Source organism: Triturus cristatus, chromosome 2_1 (assembly GCF_964204655.1).
Source record: "Triturus cristatus chromosome 2_1, aTriCri1.1, whole genome shotgun sequence".
NCBI lineage: Eukaryota > Metazoa > Chordata > Amphibia > Caudata > Salamandridae > Triturus > Triturus cristatus.
This window is the reverse complement of record NC_140581.1, coordinates 509,123,444-509,146,682: the sequence shown is the minus strand read 5'-3', so window position 1 is coordinate 509,146,682 and position 23,239 is coordinate 509,123,444. Positions and strand designations below refer to the sequence as shown.

Here is a 23,239-nt window from a genome sequence, read left to right as displayed (position 1 = left end):
CTTTATGGGGCCATGTGTTTAAACACATGGCTCCATAAAGATAAGAAATCCTTTGCGACTTGAATGGAAAGCAGGCAAGCCCGTCCAAGTGGGACGGCAGAAAAAGCCAAAGGGAGGTAACACACACAGTTCTTTTTCAATGGCTTGCCACAGATAAGCATAAAAGGGGACGCCGGCCAATGGAAAAGAGGGACAGGGCTTAAAGCCCTTTACTGAAAGGCCTCAAAAACGTTAAATCTCGCCGAGCGAGCTACGCATGTGCCCAGCAACGCTAGGCGAGACCTAAAAATGAATGTGTCATTGCGTAACGAAACTTGGCGCTATGTAAAGCGCTCTGATACCCGCTACATTCAGGTCTAGTTCACGCTAGATAAAAGTCTAAGCACTGCTGTGGTAACAGCTGTTGGTATTGTGGTGGTGGTTGATGTAGCAGCAGTGGCGGCAACTGTTGCTGTGGTGGTACCCCATCTCTGGTGGCAGCCGTTGCTGCAATGGTAATTACTTCAGTGATGAAAGCAATTTGTGCTCCTTGGTTCCTGCTACTGTACAGCGGTTGTGCTATTGTACCTGCTTTGTGACGGTCACCACTTGTCTCTGCTTTCACTGCAGCTGCTGTTGCTTCTTTCATTTCAGTCATGTTGGCAGCTGTGGCAGGCTTTAATATGGTGGCAACTTTAGTTGCTGCAGAAGTCGCTATTGTGGTTACAGTTGTGGGAGCTGCTGTGGTCTCGGTTATTGCAGCTGCTGTGGTGGTATCTATGGTTACTGCTCGGTGCAACAAACTTACCAGACTGCAAGCCGAGGATTGTGGAGAGTGCTAAATTCTTAGGCTTTATTCTAAGCTATCCAGAGACTCACATTAATGCATTAGCGAAAAGTACTCCACCAAATCAGACTACTGTTTGGTATGACATTTGTCATTCCACATGAGGGCCTCAAATCAGTTGTTCAAGCCCTAGTCCTCTCCAGAACCAACTACAGGATTTCCCTACTGTCTTCCTACTGTACTCCAATGCGTATTTCATTTAATTGTATTTATATTTTCCTTCAGTGCCACTGCAATATTACAGTGTTTTACAAAGAACATATGACAATGTATGATTATAGATAGAATACTTTGGTATGGAGAGGAAAGAAGGCCATCCACCCTAGGAGATATGTGTGTTTGCAGCAAGTAATTTTCATGGGAGGGAAAGCTAGAAGAGCATCTGTCTTTTTGTCCTTGCTATGTTTGCTGAGGTATCAAGGGGAGAGTAGCTAGATTTCAATACAGATGTTTGCTGAACAGAAGAACTTTATGTACAGACGTCTGTGGAAATTATTTACATAGTTTGAGTTCCTTGCTTCAGGTCTAGAGACAATATCATCCTAAATATTATTTTTCTGAATGACAAGAGGTCTGGGGAAGTTCTTGGGGTAATTAGAAAGACATTTCAGTTGGTTGCCACAGCATCTCAGAATGATTGCCATAAAGCTTGCTGCATTTTGAAATATCAGTGTTTCCAGATGGAGAGTGTTCTTGTTCCTGGATTCTCTCAAGCCTACTGAAATTGGGACTGCATCTCTTTTAGCCAAGATGCGGGTCAGCCTGAAACAAATATTGGAGGCTCAGCTGTGTTTATGGGTTCCTCAGATCATGGTGAAAAGTTCTTCTCTATCACTGAGGAGTCTGGAACCTCTGATACAAATGTTAGTGAGTCTGAAATCGACCTACATACCTGGGGGTCAGGCCATAGCTATAATAGGGCTCCAAATTAGTTGTTTTGAACAGCAAGGAAAACAAAGCCACACATGGAATGTAAACAGAAAACTCAGAGGGGGTGCACATTGGAAAAAGTCTCCCAGAATGCACATACCCTGAAAAGGGATTACTTAGCAACACTGTAACCGTAGGGAAAAGACCCAATATACCCTTGAGGGCTTGGGCTGATTAAGTGAATGAGTAGTATGCCAACAAGGGATTTCGTTTAAAAAAATTCTAACGTTATTAATTTATAGAAATTAATCAGGTGGGAGAGTTCTTGACAAATACCGACCCAAATGTCAATTGACTGAACCAATCATCAAAAAATATATATGAAATACACACACGGGAAAATCTTTTCGTGAAAGAATCACAGATCTTTTTATATATCAATTCAGCTTAAAAGGAGTACAAAAAAACAATTGAATGTGCAATGAATCATGAAAAAGGAGGAAATAAATATTATCCACATTTCATGACAAAACATCTATTCCAAAAAGAGAAAACAGAGATACATCTCACTTTCAGAGAATAATAATCAACTGTACAAAATTAATCATATGGAAACAGATGATGGAGTCAACGTTTCGGTCTGTGATGGCATTTATCCGTCAGACAATCTTCAGGACAGTAGGCATTGCGTTAAAGAGGAAGACCCCTATACAAACATAATATGAGTTAGTTACATCAATGTAGACATAAGTGTTACCTTATTTCAATGCAACAAGAGAAAGGAGATAGCCCGTGTGTGAAAGGCATTCATTTTTGCTTATATCGTGAGTAGCTGCCCAAAAACACCCATAATCTACACAATATCAAAATATCTGTATATTTGAGGTGAAAGAGTGAAGGCATGCTCAAGGGATAATTGAAATCCGCGTTATGTTACTTCGCTTACTTGGATAAATACACTTAATGCGAAAGGAATTAATCTTTTCGTAACGTGATGGTTTGCGCTGGTTCTGAAAATTTAATGAAAGATGGTGATATGAAATGTACTGACTAATGACAGTATCAGATTCATTGTGACTTGTAAATGAATACATTGTCAAGACATACCAGGTCCTAATCCAGTTGTTCGCTACAAATTAATGTAGAAGTGGATGTGGAGGAGATGGTCTTTCCTTTTATTTTTGGAAGGACATGACACCATCAAAGGGCAACACCATGAGTGTGGTACACTTGTGTGTGAAGGAGGATATTCTTTTTGGTTAATTATTCTTCTTTTCTTTTTTTCTAACTTAGCAGAAAACTGAAAGGCAACATCATATATGTGTCACTGAAGTGCATTCTTCAGGCCAAAAGTATGTCTACAGTTATTTTCAGAATACTTGGGTGTGACTGAAGTCACATAGTCTATCTCTATGACTAAGATACTAAACTGTTTGAAAAAAATTTGTTTGAAAAAAATTATCTCAACTTGTTTTAAAAAAACGACAAGGAGCAAAACATTGTTTCAAAAAATAATTACAAAAAATGATTCAAAAGTCTTGTTGTTAAAAAGGTCGGGGATCATGGAGTATTACACACTGCATCAATGTAAAATGTCCAGTTTTACTTGAAAGAACAGGTCATATCAACGAAGTAGCTCGTTACCTAATGATCATTCAGAACTGCTGGTTCCTTAAGACAACGTTATGCTGATCATTAAAAGAACGCACTAAGGCGTAGGCATGAGGTAAGTAAAATCAGTGACAGTTATAGTTGGACAAACAGTTGATTAATGAAGCATTAAGGTAAGAATGCGATTTGATTTCAAAGGGTTTACTTAACCAAGAGTCTGTTGTGCCCACACCTCTATTTCTATCAGACATGCCAAAGCATGATAACGATTGAAAGGTTCAGAATCTACTTACATTTCTAGCTGAGAGTACGGAAGGCCGATGCCACTTCAAACGAAACAGCCACGAACGAGAATTCAATCTTTTTGGTGTTTTTTAAAGGCAAGCAGTGGGCCAGGTGTTAGCAATCGGGGAGTATAATTGATGTAAGCGGACTGGATATTCTTGCCTCAGTGCCTATTCTAATTATGGGTCCCACGCTGCAACTCTGGGCAATAGCTTGCTTAATCTCCACAACGGCCCCCCCGCGGCGGGATGCCTGGCTTTCACCTTGGGGATGCCCAGTACGGGTTATCTCACAGGGAAAAACCAGGACGGGTTCCCAAGGCAAGCGCCAAGATGCCCAAGGGTAAGTTGAGCGCTATATAAGAACACATAATAATAATAATAATAATGTAAGATTTAACTAAAGCGTGGCGGCCATCTTAGACTGTCTGGTTCAATGGGTGGAATTAATGTTACAAATCAAAATCGCTGCATCCTCCGTGACTTGTTGTACAAATTCGATCTAGAAACTAAAGGCAATTTGTAATATTGTATGGCTAAAATGCCACTTGGTTTATCGTAGCCAAAATACGATCTTATTAAAATATGGCGGCCATATTGGACTGGTGTCATGTGCATTTCAACGAAGAGGGAAGAATTAAAGTGTGTTAAATAGTTTAACAACCGCATCATTTATCATCAAAGGTCTATTTACAACCTCATTATCTCAGTATATATTTTGCCAAACAGAATAATGGTAACCAAAGTTGAAGCTGTCTGAAGAGTACATCAACATAACATCATCATACAGAACAAAGTTTGACATCAATATAATCTCAATAAAATTGGGTTCATTCCCAACAAATGTTCATTATCGCATGATATTAAACAGATAAAATTAAACAAATGAAAATTCAGTTTTCTGATACAATGAGTATTAAATGGTATAACAACAGCCACATTTTAATATCACAGATCTGTTGGCAATCTAACTGTGTCAACAAACATTGTATATCTGGCCAAAAAGTTAATAAAACACAGATTAATGCCGTCAAAAGATATTGTAAATCAGTTACAAAAATCGAAAAGCATGCGGACGATTAGCACAGGTTTTTCATTAACAATACAGTTATAAGGCAACAAAACTATTATTTTGGGTTGTCAACAACGCGATGTAATCGGAGTCTCACAATATAAAGAGACGACAAAAGGTTAGGCAAAAAAACACATCTCGTTAGGCTATTGTATGAAATGAGATTTCTGTTCAGTAATAGGTGGACACAATGTTGTTAAACAAGGTCAAATGCTGAAGTTTCATTTTAGATGGACCTGTTGTGTTCTATTTCAGGCTAAGCATGCCAAAGTGTGCCATTCAGTAGCTGAGTTTAAGCCCTGTTTAATATTATCAGCTCGACAAATCCATTGGTTCTCTTTTATCGTTAGTGTTCGATCGATATTGGATTGTCTGATTGTGGGTTTCACCACTTCGATCACCCACCAAAGCATCTCTTTTTCGGTGTGTTCCAGTCGGATATAGTGGTCAACCAATGGGGCATTTTCAACTCTGCACCTGATTCTTGACTGGTGCTGTAAAATACGTTTCTTTATCATTTGTGTTGTTTTGCCTATGTATTTCAAGCCACAAGGGCATTGGATACAATAGACGACATTCTGGGTGTTACAGTTCGAAAAAGATTTAATCCAAACTTTTTCTCCGTTTAGATCAAATGATTTGAGGTTGATGGTACTTGAGCATGCTGCACAGTTACTGCACTTGTAGTGACCAACCAAGGGTACGATTTGTCTCATATTGTCAACCACATTATGTTCAGGCATTTTGTATGCATGGACTAAACGATCTCTCAAATTGGGCCCCCTCTTGAATGAGAACAATGGTTCTTCTGCCAATTCAGGGAGAGAAGCCAATAAAGTCCAATGTTTTTTAAGAATTTTTTTAATCTTATTAGTAGCGGTCCCGAAGGTGGTGACACAAGCCAAGACAGGTTCTGTCGTCTTATGTCCTACTTCTAGTAGTGCATTACGATCATTGTACCATGCTCTCTTTAATGATTTTTTAAGTAGCTTATTTGGGTATCCGCGTGAATGTAGTTTTTCTTTTAGTTTTTTTGCTTCAAAAAAATAGTCCTCCCTTTTGGAACAATTCCTACGAAGACGGAGGAACTGTCCAAAGGGAAGCCCATCCTTAAGGGACTGTGGGTGATGGCTGTCATATTTCAACAGAGTGTTTCGCGCCGTTGGTTTGGTAAACAGAGTGGTATAGAGTGTATTGTCAGTGCCTACTTTGATTGAGATGTCTAGAAAATTCATAGCTTGATTATCAGAGTCTAGTGTGAATTTCAGATTCGGATTTCTGGAATTAATCCAGCTATGAAATTCCGTTAGGAGTTGTTTGTTTCCCTTCCAAATTAGAAAAACGTCGTCTATATATCTTAGCCAACATGTAATGTTGGCTGTAAATGGGTTTAGTAAATTGTAGATGTGTTTCTGTTCGAAATCAGAGACATAGATATTTGCTATGTCGGGAGCATAAACAGCCCCCATTGCGACGCCTTTAAGTTGTTGGTAGAATGTTTTCTCACAGAGGAAAATTTTTTCACAAAGTGAGATTTTGATACATTCAACAATAAATTCCGTTGGTACCGCATGGGGCCTGAGTCTGTTGTTAAGAAGATCTTCAATAATCCCTAGTGCTTCTTGTTGGGGAATATTTGTATACAGACTCTCTATGTCCATGGACACCAAGAGCTCACATGAAGGATCAAAACAACGATTTTCAACCACATTGATAACTGCTGTGGTGTCCCTGATGTAAGTGGGAGTCTCAGTTGCAAAGGGACGAATGAAAAAATCAGCATATTGGGCTAACGGCTTAAGAATTGAATTACAGCCCGACACAATGGGTCTGCCTGGTGGTACTTTGGCATTCTTGTGGATCTTCGGTAAGATGTAAATTACCGGAACCGTAGGTGATTTGTTAATCAAAAAAGCTGCCTCCTTATCACTTAACCATCCACCCTCACGTCCAATTCTGCTAAGTTCCGCAATGGATTTCTCTAACCGAAGGGTTGGATTAGTGGATAATTTTTTGTAGTGTGACTCTACAGACAGTTGCTTGGCCATTTCGGTGTTATAAGCCTCAGTGTCCCAGAGGACCACACCGCCATCCTTATCGGCAGGTTTTATGATGGTGTCTGGTAAGGCCTGAAGGTTTTTTAATGCTGCATGTTCATCTTTGGTAAGATTATACTTAACATAAGCTGGTTTATTGAAGAGATTATCAATTTCTGTAATGATGGCATTTTCGAAAGTGATGATTTCTTTAGCTATCATTGTGTTCGTGGGAAAAAAGGTCGAGCGATTATGCAGACCAGTGGTGTCGATGTTACATGGTGTATTCTTATTTGCAAAAAAATGTTTTTGTCTTACGGAGCGAAAGAATTTAAAAAGCTCCAGTTTAGTTTGAAAATGATCATTTTTGTTGGTGGGTACAAATGAGAGTCCAGCTGAAAGGACTGATATTTCTGCCTCCGAGAGTTGATGTTTGGACAGATTAAAGATTGGAACGGTTTGGGTGGAGTTTACCATTCGTAATATTGATTCCTGGTTTGACGGAAACCTGGTGTATATTGGTTCCGAAACCATCCTCTCTTGGTAGCTCGTTGTCTCCGTGAATGACCTGAGCCTCTCCGATCCTGCCCTAAAAAAGATTGTCTGGATGTTGAAGGTTGTTGATCATAGATGTGTCTATAGGTATTATCTGATGCCTGATCACTATCGGTATCAGAATTGGTGTCTGAAAAAGTCACTTTTTTACGTTCTGCTTGTTTGGGGCCTTGATTAGGGCCTTGTGGTTGATAGAAATCTTTATTCAGATAGGGATAAGTTCTTTCCTTACTGTATTTCCTAATGTCTTTCTGTAGTTTGTCTGTTTTTTTGTGGGAATTAAATTCCTCAAAATCTTTAATGGTTAGAGCGATCTTATCCAACAGAGTTTTTGCATTCGCGATATTAGAGTCTGTGTTAATCTTATTCTCTAAGCTTTCAATTTCTTTAGAAAGCGTCTTGATATGTTTGATTGCTGTCTCTATACTAAGCACCATCCAGGTGCGTGAACATTTATTGGATGCGAAACTGAAACCTATTTTAAAGTCATCGTCTTCAATGAAGATGATGGGTATGTTTTTAATTTGGAGGCCAGTCGGTATAATATTCGCATTCAGACAATCGGTTAGGAATTTTGCATGGAGTTCAGTCCGAACCAATTTCTTTTTTAATCTTTCTAGATGGTTTAAGTCAGATTCAAAGGGTGAATGTATAGTAGGTCCTCGGGTGCCAAGCAAAGAGGGACCTGCAGCTATCTTCAGCACATATTCGTCTGTATAAGACAATGTCTCGGCTTCAGACATGAATGAGGCCGAAACAAGATGTTATTTAGGAATGAAGGAACCTCAATCCTATTCGATAACCACTTATGAAAGTGACCCACAACAGACAAATGTCTGCGCATGAAACAATGTAACCGTAGGGAAAAGACCCAATATACCCTTGAGGGCTTGGGCTGATTAAGTGAATGAGTAGTATGCCAACAAGGGATTTCGTTTAAAAAAATTCTAACGTTATTAATTTATAGAAATTAATCAGGTGGGAGAGTTCTTGACAAATACCGACCCAAATGTCAATTGACTGAACCACTCATCAAAAAATATATATGAAATACACACACGGGAAAATCTTTTCGTGAAAGAATCACAGATCTTTTTATATATCAATTCAGCTTAAAAGGAGTACAAAAAAACAATTGAATGTGCAATGAATCATGAAAAAGGAGGAAATAAATATTATCCACATTTCATGACAAAACATCTATTCCAAAAAGAATCCACTTCTACATTAATTTGTAGCGAACAACTGGATTAGGACCTGGTATGTCTTGACAATGTATTCATTTACAAGTCACAATGAATCTGATACTGTCATTAGTCAGTACATTTCATATCACCATCTTTCATTAAATTTTCAGAACCAGCGCAAACCATCACGTTACGAAAAGATTAATTCCTTTCGCATTAAGTGTATTTATCCAAGTAAGCGAAGTAACATAACGCTGATTTCAATTATCCCTTGAGCATGCCTTCACTCTTTCACCTCAAATATACAGATATTTTGATATTGTGTAGATTGTGGGTGTTTTTGGGCAGCTACTCACGATATAAGCAAAAATGAATGCCTTTCACACACGGGCTATCTCCTTTCTCTTGTTGCATTGAAATAAGGTAACAATTATGTCTACATTGATGTAACTAACTCATATTATGTTTGTATAGGGGTCTTCCTCTTTAACGCAATGCCTACTGTCCTGAAGATGGTCTGACGGATATATGCCATCACAGACCGAAACGTCGACTCCATCATCTGTTTCCATATGATTAATTTTGTACAGTTGATTATTATTCTCTGAAAGTGAGATGTATCTCTGTTTTCTCTTTTTGGAATAGATGTTTTGCCATGAAATGTGGATAATATTTATTTCCTCCTTTTTCATGATTCATTGCACATTCAATTGTTTTTTTGTACTCCTTTTAAGCTGAATTGATATATAAAAAGATCTGTGATTCTTTCACGAAAAGATTTTCCCGTGTGTGTATTTCATATATATTTTTTGATGATTGGTTCAGTCAATTGACATTTGGGTCGGTATTTGTCAAGAACTCTCCCACCTGATTAATTTCTATAAATTAATAACGTTAGAAGTTTTTTAAACGAAATCCCTTGTTGGCATACTACTCATTCACTTACTTAGCAACACAGCACGTTTATTCTGATGGGTATGAGGGACACAGGACAATGCAAAAAAGTGCTCCTCTGCTCTCTGGAGTTGAATCTGAATATACTGGGGAGCCCTCACAGGGGCTCATTTACAACTCTATAAGGCAACTACAAGAGTCTCGTAGCAATAGTCGAAAAGCCCACTCAGCCACTAAAAAACTGCAAGGGGCTAATAGGAAAATGAATTAAATGTGCTCTGAAATGGACGACAGGATTGCTTCAGTAGAGGTGCAAGCTTCTGCATTGGAAAAGGACAGCGGTGCAATGAAAGACCAGGGTGATGCACACAAATTACAACTGATAGATGAAATGTGGAAATTTAAAGACTTCGAAAACAGACAGCGGAGAAATAATATGAGATTTTTGGGGGTGGCAGAAGGAGCGGAAGGGAGCGACATTAGAGCTTTCATGCTGAACCTGTTGAAGGGGGCCTGGGAAATGGGACTTGGAGGTACCGCATGTACATTGCTTCCCCTTGATGCTGAAAAAGTCACATGGTAACCAGATAGATAGACCTAGAGCTATTCTGAAATATTCCAGATACGTCTTACTGCATCAAGCAACTTTTTTTAAAAGCCTGCTCAGATGCTGGAAGGAGCTACGATGGTCATAGCTTTTTTGTACAACTCGATTTCTGTCATGCCACAGGGGAGAGAAGTTGGCGGCAGAGGCAACTTATCAAGCCATTTCAGTTTATTGGTAGTGAAGTGTTTCTAATGAATCCTGCTCTCCTGAAAGTTATTTCCAGGGGAAAGACTCAGACCTTTACTTTCAAAATAAAAGCCATGGGGTACATCCAAGAACTCTCTACGGGACCAGCTGTAGAGACACCAGGGCCATGAGAAAATGCCTTTGAAGTGGAGAGAGTCTATGCAGAGATCAGTATACTGGGTTTAGATTCCCCCCTAAACGGGGCTTTTGTCTTGTTAATTTCCTTGTCTTTTCTTTGGGGTGTATACTAGGTGTGTGGAAGGTGTTTGGGGTATGTAGGGGAATGTTTGTTAAGTTCTCCTTTTTCTCCCTATATATGCATACCATCTCATACCTCCAAATGTTTTTCCCTTTATAATGAGGAATCTATCCTTCTGTTTTCCTGGTCGGTTTGCTGGGGAGAGGGCACTTAAAGTGTAAGCAGATGCCATCACTCAGGTCACGGTTGACCTAACTGCTTAATTGGTGTTGGGGGGGTGTAGGTTGAGATGGCGGAGAGGTGGAGTGTGGTCTGGTGGGGGTTTTGGGGGATGGATTGGTTTAAACACAAAGACAGAGTTAGAAATGCGGAATACCTGGTGTTACTACGGATAAATCAAACACATATAGAGAAAACAAAGAGCATAAGAGTATACTTTAGGACAGCTCTGGTCTATAGGCTGCACTTTAAAAAAGGGGCAATTGGGGTGTGATCTGTCAGAGATTAGGTCATGTGTAAGATTTGTTTAGTTACTCTGAATATTAAAAAGATGAATGGCAGTCTGAAGAAGCAAAAGACTGCTTTAGATTTGCAGATAATATGAGCTGACATGCTATGCCTGCAGGAAACACACATAGAAGGGACAAGGAAAGACCTGCTTGAATCAGTGGGCTATCAGATGATTGGGTGCGCTATCCAAGGGACAAGGATATGAGTGGCAGCCATTTTGACGAGAAAGAACCTGTTCAGGTTTAAACAAACTAGTGCTGATAGTTTCGGTAGATGGGTGATCACTCAGTGTTGGTATTCAGGCGGGGTATTCACAGTGTGCTCAGTATATGGACCAGTCAGCAATGATCGCTCTGGCCTACCCCGATCATCATTTGTGGTGATTTCAATATTCACTTGGGGGGAGGTTCACTGGAGGCAGATGTTAATTCCTATATGGTCGTAAACCCAGGGTATTCAAATCAATGTACTTTATGGGGAGAGACCACATGCTAATCGATGTCTGGAGCAAGGCTATGGTGCAGACCCAGGGTTTACATATTTTTCTGCCCTACATCGGAACATGCTCACTTATATTATTTTTATATCTCCCACGGCTTGCTCTAAAATCGTAAGACTGAAAAACGGCAGAGTCATTTCTGACCACAACCCTCTGGTATTCAAGTTAACAAGCCTGGGGCTGGTGAAGAAAGCCTCGACCTGGACTTCTGAGTGAGCATTATTATGCGATGAAGAATATGACAGGAAAATAGATAGTTGGATACCCGTATTCTTGGAAGATAATAGGGGGTTCGCCCCTGTAGGGGTAGTGTGGGATTCCTTTAAGCCGGGTGTGCATGGGGAGACAATTAGGTTTAGCTTGAACTGGCAGAAAAAAGAAAAGGATCAAATATAGGAACAATATGACCACTTAGCTGAAGCTGAAGTTGAACTAATACAGGCAGCATCCGATGAGGTGGAAATTGAGAAAGCACAGTATAATGTTGCGATCACTGAGATCTGCAAGGAAGGCTGCTGAAATGTTTGCACCTTGGACTGCTTTGAGTATAGCAAGCAGGTAGGTAATCTCCTCGCTATTCGATTTAGGAAAAAATCAACACAAGGAGAGTTAAAAGAACTTGGGGCACCCAAATGGGGCATTGCTGGGGATCCTGAGGGTATACAGGAGATCTTCCAGGGGTATTATCAAAATCTATATGGTGAGAATGAGGACCCGGCGATGGGGATATGCTATAGGTTTTAGAGTCTACCCCATTTCTGAAATTTAATTCTGAAGATCAAGAACTACTCGATTCCACGAAGTCAGAAGAAGAACAGATCACCTTAAATAGCCTACCCTCAGGGAAAGTGGTTGGTATGGGCAAAATCCCCAGTGAGTTTTATAGACTGTTCTCCTCCCAGCTAAAGGCATTTCTGACAGACTTTATTTTACACGTCTATGAGGATCTTGCCCCCCCCCCCGGTGTCTTGTTCAACAGCAAACATAGTAGCTTTCCCCAAAAAAGATAAATCTCTCCTTAAGCCCAGATCATATCCGCTAATAATGTATTGGCAATGCGGTTATTCCGTATAATAAGTAAGGTTGTTTCTCCTAGGCAGCATGGTTTTATACGAGGGAGGGGTACCACAGATGACATCCGACAGGTTATTACTCTTTTAGATGTTTAGTTGGTGGCAGGAGACCCTATGGGTCTGATATTATTAGACACTGAAAAAGCGTTTGATAGTGTCTCCTGGAGGTATCTATGTGTCGTCATGAATTGGTTTGGTCTCATGCCTGGGTATATTAAAGCAGTAAAAGCACTGTATTGAAATCCCACTAATGGGGGGGGGGAGGGGCAATGGGAACAGATTACGATCCGGCATGGTACAAGGCAAGGGTGTCCCCATTTGCCCTATACATAGACCCTTTAATAAGGAATTTGGACGACACCTATGCGTTATCACGGTTAGGACACAAAAATGCTGGCTTATGCAACAGCACTGAAAGAAATCGAAAAAGAGGCAGGCACCTTTGGTAGTTTTTCAGGGTATTCTTTACATCGGTACTAAACCCAAGTGGTTATTAACATTAATTTACAGCTTAATGATATCCGGATGGTGGAGAAAGCAACGTATCTGGGTGTCTGCATTTCCGTCAAGGTTGATCAAATAGTGCACAATAACTTATCTCCAGTTATCGGAAAGGCAAAGAAAGAGTCTTCAAGAATGGACAGTCTTCATCTGTCTAAATTATGTGTCCCCCCAAAGTGCTATATATCTTCTTGGCCATCCCATTCAAATTTGGAAATCACTGGTTGACCTTAATTGATGAGATAATAATCAGATTTATCTGGGCTTACTCTAAAACCAGGAGGGCTCTCAAGTTCTTCTCTCTCCCTAAAGAAAGAGGGGGATGGGCCATCCCAAATTTTAAATTGTATCACTGGTTGGTGGCTCTACAATATATGGTTCCTCTAATTGGGGAGGTGGCTGGAATTAGATCCGAAAGGGAAGAAATTCCCCCAGTTTTTAATCTACTGCTCGGTACAGTTGCTGGGGGGTGCCTTTTCCATCAAGTAGAACTCAGTTATTTTAAAAAGACCCACTTTAAGACCATTCAGGGAGATTATAAGATCTGAAAAGCACTCCGGAAGGAACTGGGGCTGGGGCAATATAACTTTTACACTCTGATTCAATAAAACCCTAGCCTTCTGGGGGTCTTCTGGCATTCCTATGTACTTGGGTGGAAATGTCATGGTCTTAGAAGATATGGGGACTTTTATACAGGTGTTGGAATTATATCCTTTGAGGTACTAAGTACAAAGTTTGAGCTTAATCAAAGGAATCTTTCAAATATGCGAGTTCGGGATTTTTTCATTAAGAAGGGTGGGGGTCCTCAAGGCTTTTCTAGAGTAAAGCCTGTGGATTTTTTAATGGGGGAGCTACACTTTACAACTGGTTGGATATATGAGGTATTAAACTACCTTTCACAGGGTGACCTAGAGAGGCAAACTGTGAAATTGTAAACTACATTGGGGGCCACAGACAGCTCTTTGTTGGAATTCCTTGAGCCAGGTCATTCCATATTGTTGTCAGCTAACTTATCAGCCCAACATTGTAAAACCATCTCTGACCTATATTATACTCCTGGTAGGATCACTATGCGGAGGGGGGGAGCGAGGGAGGTGCAGGTACCAAATGTCCAAGATGCCAGTATTTGGGGGCAGATATGGTTCACATGTTTGGTAGTTGTCCCTCACTAGAACCGCTTATGGCAGAGATTGGTAAATTTCTCGACAAAAGCCTGAAACGTAAAGTATCCCTTACCCCTACGCTTATACTACTGGGTGTACACAGTGGCGAGGTCCCTAGTTCTGCCCAACTCTTTATGTTTGTCGCCATGGCTGTATTTCGATAATGTATTGCGTTGGCCTGGGTGATCAATTCCCTTTTCAACCCCAGCTACCGCAAAAATTGGCAATATACAATGTGGCACTCTTGCTAAATTCTCACAAGGGTAGGAAGGCCAGGAAGAAAGGAAACCGAATTTGGGCTCTCTTTATAGAATGGATAATGGATAAGCAAGACTGATAGGGCTATCTGGTAGTGGAATATATAAAGGATGTTCTTGCCCTCACTGTCTATCTACTTATTACAATCAGGGAGTAAACCCGCAATGCACTATGGTATGATGCTTAGTCACATGGGTAAGACCCTATTTTACTGAAACAAGGTGAAATACAGCTCATCATACAGTAGATGGTATCATCTCTTTATGATGTAGTATAATACCGCTATACCAGATTCCTGGGCTTGTTATTTTGTAATGAATTTGTAATGAATTTGGGTTTGTATGCTCTATGTGGTGTATTGATCAGATGCTCTCCTCTTATGTTGATTGGAAAAGATGGCAAAATCTGTCCAATAAAATGTAAAAAAAAAAAAAAAAAAAAGAAGAATGGCTTTTGCTGGGATCAGAGTTCTGTTCATTTAGAGAGAGATGTTCTCATTTATTAGAGATGCTAACTTTATTACTATTTGCAGCTTATTGGGACTTGGGATAATTTTTGATTTCTGACTAAGTAGTCTGTATATGTGCCTTCATGGCATTAATTTCCAATTTTCTGTATTGACTATTTTGAGATTTTGTAAGAAACACTTAAAACTTTTAATCATCCTAGAACCCAGTTATTGAGTGGATCCGGTCAGATATTGTTTTACTCTGCTATTTGCTGAGACGGATATTAAAATTGGTGGTGACTCGTATCGCAAGATCAAGGGTTCCGGAGTGAGCTGCTGGAAGTAAATTTGGGGTGAGCAAAATATTGGGGTGAAGGTGAATAATGGGGTTTGGCTCCCACAAAGTTGGTAGCAGAGGATGGCTGCATAAGAGCACCTCCTTCAATTGGGAACCCCTGGAGTAGTTTCAGAAGTTGTCCTGTGAGTTTTGACCCTTTTATGCCCACTCGGAGGGAGAAATAAGTGTTTAGAACTCTGCCAAAAGTCCTGTGCTGGAGACTTCAGAGAAGTGGCTGAGTGTTCCTGAATGATTTGGAGTGTAAGGATGAATAGGTTGAACTGATTTGTGTGTGGCATAATGCGTTTTTAATATATGTTGGGGTTTGTGTTTGAGTGATGGATTTCTGTTTCTGCAGTGAGTTGTTTGGATATGCGATGAGGATTGTAGGTTCAGTTAGTGGATTGATTACTGTTGAACTGAATTACTATTTATATTTGTAGATGCATTTGAAGATTATTTGAAGTTCTATTGGTTTTATCGGCTGATTTGTTTGTCAGATTCGGCTAAATATAGCTGCTTTTACCTGTCTGTATTTGTGGAGTGTAGAGCGAGGCGCTGCTCACATATTGATAGAGATTCCCAAATAACAAATTTCCTTTCCTAGGCAGTGAGTTTAATTTGGGTTGGCGATTCTTGCTTTTGAGTGCACTGGAGAATGCTCACTGACCAGGGTGGATTTTCGCTGGACTCAAGTCTGCCTAGTGTGAATTGGAATATATTTCGAACTGTTCTTTGGTTTTAAGTTCTTGAGATATGAAATTTTGATTTAGTTCTGAAGTTTATGGTTTGCAATTGAATAATCTTCCCTGATTTATTGACTTTTCCTTCCTTTCTAGGGTAAACAGACAAGGGTTTACTTAGATTTGAGTTAGGAAGAGATTATATATTAGTTTTTCTTTTCACAAGTACTTAGATTGGTTGATTACTGACAACGCTGTACTGTGATAGGTTAACCTTTGACAGAGCCGTGCTGCTATTGGTTGTTGTTTGCTTGCTTGTTTATTGTGATTTTGAGTTGACTTTTGAGTTTGTTTTGAGCAGAAATAATGAGAGGTTTGTTAGAAAGTCTATGGTTAGTGCATTACTTAGGAAGGGTTAGAAATTACCAGCAGAAGGAACGCCAGCCTATGAGATGATGATGAATGGAGTAAATATATCGCACAGAAGAAGTTTTAAAATTTCCATTGGAGGGTACCTTTAACATCAGAAAAATAGATTTCTTTAGTCAAGCCAACGTATGAAATGAAGCCAATGCATAGGCTTACATAGTTTGTAGCGCCTAATAAATGGAATCACATGCGGACAGAGAAAGAAAGCAGCAAAGCAGCCGAATAGTTAATTTAAGTATTGGCTTGAGAGAAAAATGGATCGCCAAGAAAAGAGTTGGAGGGAGGACATGGCCCGAATGTGTAACAACATTCCCTACAATAGTTAATGAGAATGATGACAAAGACAAGATAAATAAAAAGGAAAAGAAGGACAAGGGTTCTAACGAGGAAGATAATTTCTTTAATGATATTTTGCATTCTAGACCCCCTCTATACACTGCAAGCTCAACAGAAACAAGTTGGGTTGGCTCACGACCTGATATGGGTGTGGGGGAGATGGTGGTACAGTTTGGAGGAGTTAAACTACTACTGTGGTAGCACCAAGTGCAGTGACAGAGATAGTGATGGCTGCTGTGCATAGCACAAGTGGAAAAACACAGTCGGTGATGGGATTGGAGGCAGATTCAAGCTGTTACACCTGTGAAAATAGTGATTATTGAAGAGGTACCTAAGCAAATTAAAATTGGTGTTTTACAAATTGAGTCTGGTGAGATGCTACAGGGAAATATTGACTTAAATATATTGTTGACTTCTAATGCTGATGAAATGAGATATTTGATTAAAAAAGCAGCCAAATGTGCAAATGAAGCTTACAATAAATTCGAAGAATATGCTGGTGAATTAGAGATTGACATCAGCAAGATGAAGAATGTGAAACGAAATTACAAAATAGATTTGACACATGATGAGATTAAAGAGATGGGTTTAATTACATTCAGCGACCATTAAATGTTCTGATTGAAAAAACAACAGATTGGATAAAGTTGAAGAAATATTGAGAAAAAGATTATAGAAATGTTCATGATTGAGCAAACAAAACAATTGGAGAAGGGATCACCGAATCAAATGGGTTCATATGTAAATATGGATTTTGTTCAGGCTCAAGTGATTATAATGGATCAGATGCAAAGTGCTGGTAGAGGTGATGGCATGAATATGAGTGTTAAAATTATGAAAAGGAATACAGCTTGTCACTTGTTAGGGAAGATCAAGCACTGAGAGAGGGAATTCGTCAGAATCCTAACAGGGTTCAGGGGAATCTGGAACAGATTTCACAGATGCAAAGAAATATTCTAGTAGTTCAGAATATGCCAATTTTGAGCAGAATGTGCAAAGTCAGACTTCATTTCGAATGCCAATGCCTGCAGCTTCAGTGATGCAACAACACATGAGAAATAAGATGCCTTATAGTGCAGGATACTAACAAAACCCATTGATTCTGAGTGATGAGTTTTCAAGGAGTAGTTCACAATGATGGTGCTCGTGGGCAGAGAAGAATTGCATACTTAGAGTAGTCCCTGAGGTAGACCAAAGTGACCCATGTGTTGACGGAGAAGTCAATGGCCATCCTGTTTCATTATTGTTTGATACTAGGTCTACTCGTTCTTCAGTTTATTCTGTGGAAGTCCTAAACCTACTTCTCTCTGAAAGAGAAGTCAAAGATGCAGGGATTAGTAATAGCCAAATTGTTAATCAGGTTACAGCAGACGTCACAGTGAAAATTGGACAGATGGAGAATAAGCATAGGTTAATTTCAGGTGATTTAAGTCCTGTGAGCATGATGGGAAGGGACCTGCTTTGCAAAATGAATTGCATGATTTATTGTACACCAGATGATGTTGCAACTAAAACACAAGATGAGGATTCTAAGTTCAAAATAAATTAATCAAATTCAAGAGCTGAGTTACTTCAAGGTTTAACCAAAGAAGACCTGACTCTGGATTTAAGACATATTATCAAAGATGAAATATGGGATTTTTTCTGGATAAGAGATGGGTTGATTAAAAGAGCAGAGCCCTTTAAAATAAAGATGAAACCTGATGCAACATTTACTTGAAGACGACAATGCAGACTTATAAAAAGAAGGAGTAATGAACCCAGTGACTGAAAAAATGGTTGAGGTGGGAATCCTCCTGGAGGTACTTGGTAGTCCTTGTAACTCTCCTGTGATGGGAATTAAAAAGCTGAATGGCAAGTGGAGAATTATACAGGATCTCTGCAAGATTAACAAGATTGTTGTTCCTTGCTGATCAGTGCTACAGAATCCAGCATTGATTTTGTATCAGATTCCATCAGAGGCACAATGGTATACAGTCACTGACTTATGCCAAACATTCCTCTCAATTCCAATACATGAGGAATGGCAGTTTTTTTAAGCGCTACAATTTTTAAATGAAGTTCTCATGTGGTATAGAATCCCAAAAGGGTATACGGAAAGTCCCTCAATTTTGTAGCGAAATCTTGAAGAAAGAGCTAGAGAAATTGAAGTTCCCGTGCAATTCAGTCTAGTGCAATATATTGATGATCTACTGGTCACATCTAACACTAAAAAAAACTTGACACCATTGCCTTGTTGAATCATTTACATGAAAATGGAAATAAAGTTTCCCTCTCTAAAAGGCAGTACTGTAAAAAATTAAGTTATCTACCTTTGACACCCAACTCAAAATGTTGTGAGGAAAGTCTCAAAAGAATGTGTGTCTGCAGTTCTGAAATTGAGTAAGGCAACCCCCAGAGGGAAGTTGGGATGTTTCTTGGAAGTATTGGATACTATCGACAGTGGATTCCAAACTTTTCCTTGATTGCAAAGCTTTTAGTAAGGTTGACATGTAGCAATGTCCAATCTCTAGTCTAATTTGATAATGAATGTATTGATGCATTTAAGAAATTAAAAGACCTTGTTTCATGCATCCACACTCTGTATGCCTGATTAGAATTTTACGTTTTTTCTGTTCTGCCACAAGAGAAATGTATGTATTCTTTTGATTCTCACACAGAAACATGGAGATTTAATTAGCACAGTGGCATATCTTTCCTTTGTAGTGGATCCAGTAGCTATAGGTGTTAGACCAGGCATCTTTTGGTGTGTTTCCCTTGTCTTTTTGCTTTCTGGCCTCCTCTTTTTGTTGGTATACTGGGCTTTGTATTGCTGGTTTAGTGTCTCTGTGCACCTTTTCACTACTATCCAGTGCTAAAGTGCAAGTGCTTCTACTGTAAATTGTGTTATGAGTGGTTCCCCATGATTAGTATATTTGATATAACTCCCTAGTAAACTGCACTGTGCATGCCCAGGGACTGTAAAACAAATGCTACAGTGGACCTGCAGCACTGGCTGTGCCACCCATACAAGTAGCCTTTCAAATGTGTCCCAGGCCTGCCACTGATGTGTCTGCATTTGCAGTCTTAAACTGCCATGTCGATCTGGCAAGTGTACCCACTTGCCAGGACCTAACTTTCAATTTCTCTACATGCAAGACACCCCTAGGGTAGGCCCAAGGTACCCCCATGAGAAGGGTGCAGTGTATGTGAAAGGTAGGACATGTGCTGGTGTGTTTTACATGTCCTGATAGTGAAATACTTCAATTTCGTTTTTCACTATTGAAAGGCTATCTCTCCCAAAGGTTATCATTGGAGCAGCATTATAACATTTTACAGGTGTAACTTTCAATTGGGGAGAGATGGAAATTTGGAGCTTAGGTACCCTGAACTCAGAATTTAAAAGTACATCTTTTGGTGAAGATGGTTTTTAAATTGTGTTAGAAAATACCACTTTTAGAAAGTGGGTATTTTCTTGCTTTACCATTCTGTGTGCCTCTGCCTGCCTGTGGAATCAATGTGTGGTTTTAGACTGACAGTGATTGTTTGTGTATTCACTCTAGACACTCACAGAAAGGGAGCTGAGGTGTACCCTGCATATCCTGATCGGTGTTCCTGTGTTAGAGTGGTGGGAGTCGTCACTTAACACCTGAATAGGCTGTGGCTGCCTTGCACAAAACTATCACCACCCCCTGTAGTGTGACTGGACCAGGAGGACAGAACTGGCTTTTACTGAGCAAGAGAGACTTTCTTACAAAGACTTCAGAGGGATAAAGGGAATAAGTATTGGACCTAAAGCCCCAGAACTTTAGATTACTTCTGGAATCAAGCGGAACCTCTGCCAAGGGAGAAGAGCCGAAGAGCTGTGAGGAGAAATATTGCCCCTTTGCTGATTGTTGCTTTGCTGGGGTGGCCTGCAGTTGCTACTTCTGCCAAGGACAAAGACTGGACTTTGCTGTGAAACCTGCTTGAGAAGACTCTCCAAGGGCTTGTGTGTGCTTGCCTCCTGTTCTGAAGTCTAAGGGACACAAAGTCTTCACCAACAGCTTCCTTGAACTCCACTGCTGGGAGTTCTGACCTGCTGGGTGATGCCAAGTCCAGTTCTGGGCCCCTGGAGGTTGTTCCTGCTAGAGAAAGCTCTGAGGAACTGAAGAAATAATCAAAATCAATGCTTCGTCCTTCTTGCACCTGTGTTATTCGACGCTGCACCGCCGTGCTGGAGAAAATTCCCAATGCACAGCCCAGTGCGGCTGAAGAATCGACAAAGTGCCTGTCTGCGGCCCAAAAAAACGCTGCATGCCAAGTCGCGTGCACCGATCTACGAGATCACCGCACCGACGCAGGCTCTGCTGTGCGGCTAAAAGAATCAACGCGTCTTTGGACTGCGGCTGAAGAATTTGACATAGCACCTGAGTGACCTCTGCGACATCGATCTCCAGTGCGTCCGGATTTTCACCCATTGCACCTGTGCGCCAAATCTAAATCAACACTGGGGCTACAGTAAGAAACAGACGCATCACCTCCCTGCACAGTAAGAAAACTACTCATCACCTCCTCTTCAGTAAGGAACCGACGCAGCACCTCCCCTGCGTTGCAGTAAGGAGCAGACCCATCACCTCCCCTGGAGCAAGGAACCGAAGCATCATCTTCCCTAAGCCTACTTTTCTTTTGATACATCCTAAGTACTTTGCACCCAAATGTGACACATTCATAGTTTTCAATGGACAGAGGTGTTTTACCTTTTAACAGTCATAGTTTGATATCTGTATGTTGGATTTTTGTCGTTTTGGTCTTCTTTGGTTTAGAGAAATATACTTTATTTTTCTAAACTTGTGTGGTGCCCATTTGTAGTGTTTTCACTGTGTTAGTGTGTGTTATGTGTAAATGCTTTACACATTGCCTCTGAGATAAGCCTGACTGCTTGTGCTAAGCCACCAAGGGGGTGAGCAGGGGTTATTTTAGGTGTGTAACTGCCTTATACTGACTAGAAGGAAGGGTTCCTACTTGGACAGGTGCAAGCCACTGCCAACTAGAGACACCCATTTCTAACAATAGGTCTCCCAGGTTGTTTGAAATCGTTTGTAGCTATTTGCTTTGCCATTGAACAAAGTGAAGGAATTGAGATGGGCCATACTTTATTTATATATGTTCAAATTCAGTTGAAATCCTTTTGACAAGAAAGAGTACCAGGATATAAAGAACAATAGACTGACTCATTATGAGCAGATCATACCTGCTGCAGAAAATATCTGTGTTAAGATATTCAATACCTTGAACCCAACACTGCTTCCTATTTTAGATGAGATGTGAATACAGAGAAAATGATAATGATATTGATTATGAACCAGACTATGACTGTATACAAGTGACTGAGGTATGTACAAAACCAAGACCAGACATTAAAAAAGGGCCTTTGGAAATGGCTGATCTGACATTGATTGTTGATATTTCTTGCTTGAGAGACCTATAAGGAACATTGAGACCTATTTCTGAGACACCAGAAGCGTCATCTCTGCCGAATGTAACTTCAGCACAAGTGGCGGAACTGGGGGCCTTAACAAGGGCTTGTTGACTGTCAAAAAATGTGAATGTGACAATTTATACTGACAGTCAGTATGGTTATGTTCACTAAGGGGTTTTCCGACATCTTCAGGAGCCTCAATAAAGAATGGTGTTTACACATTAGATTAGTTGAAAGCTATTAAAAAACCAAGGGAGATTGCGGTTATCAAATGCATAGCTCATATTATTATTATTTATTATTTTTATTTGTATGGCGCACAAATCATCCCCAAGGGGATCTCTCGGCACCTGGGAGGTGGGTTTCTGCAGCAAAGATGTATCACGTAAATAGCCAGGTTTTAAGTGCTTCTTAAAAATAGTTAACGAGGGGCAGGAGTGCAGTTCTAGAAACAGCGAATTCCAATGTTTAGGGGCCAGATAGGAAAAGGCACAGCCCCCTATCTTCACTTTTTTAATTTTCGGCACTAGGAGAAGCTTTCGGGTGCTAGACCTTAAGAGTCGCAATGGGATATACCGTTCCAACTTATCCAAGAGGTATTTAGGTCCCTGTCCATGGAGTGCCTTGAAAACAAGGCACAGAAGTTTGAAAAGTGCCCTTTTTCTAATGGGCAACCAATGAAGCTTTTTTAGTAATGGCAAGGATGTCGTCCGCGGGGGTTTGTTTAAGGCTAAGCGGGCGGCCGTGTTTTGCACGACTTGTAGCCTAGACAGTAGGTCTTCCCTCAACCCCACCAGGAGAGCATTCTCATAATCCAGTCTGCTTACCAGAAGAGCCTGAATCAGAGCCCTTCTGGCGGAGATAGGAATCCACGGGAAAACCTTCCTTAACATACGCATCAGTCCAAAACATTTACCCGATAGGGTTTTAACCAGTTCTTCCATGGATAGATTGTTGTCCATTAGGATACTTAGGTTTTTTACCCCTTTTTTGGGGAGGGGAGATGATCCTAATTCCTCCGGCCACCACTCATCTGTCCATGTCTCTGCTGCTTTGCCAAACAATAAGATCTCTGATTTGTTGGAATTCAGCTGCAGATAGTTGTTTTTCATCCATGTGGATATTTTCATCATGCAGCTCTTAAATCTGTCTCTGGTCACCATGGGGTCTTTCTCTATGGGAATGATCACCTGAGTGTCATCAGCATAGGAGATGGTTTGGAACCCACAGGATTT

The 23,239-nt window shown here is 40.3% G+C and overlaps 1 protein-coding gene across 3 annotated transcripts in view; it reads right to left on the bottom strand.

Annotated features, from left to right (window-relative positions):
* MSH3 (mutS homolog 3) overlaps window positions 1-23,239 on the bottom strand; it is a 2,607,526-nt gene that overhangs the window by 1,552,765 nt on the left and 1,031,522 nt on the right. The window lies entirely within an intron of this gene.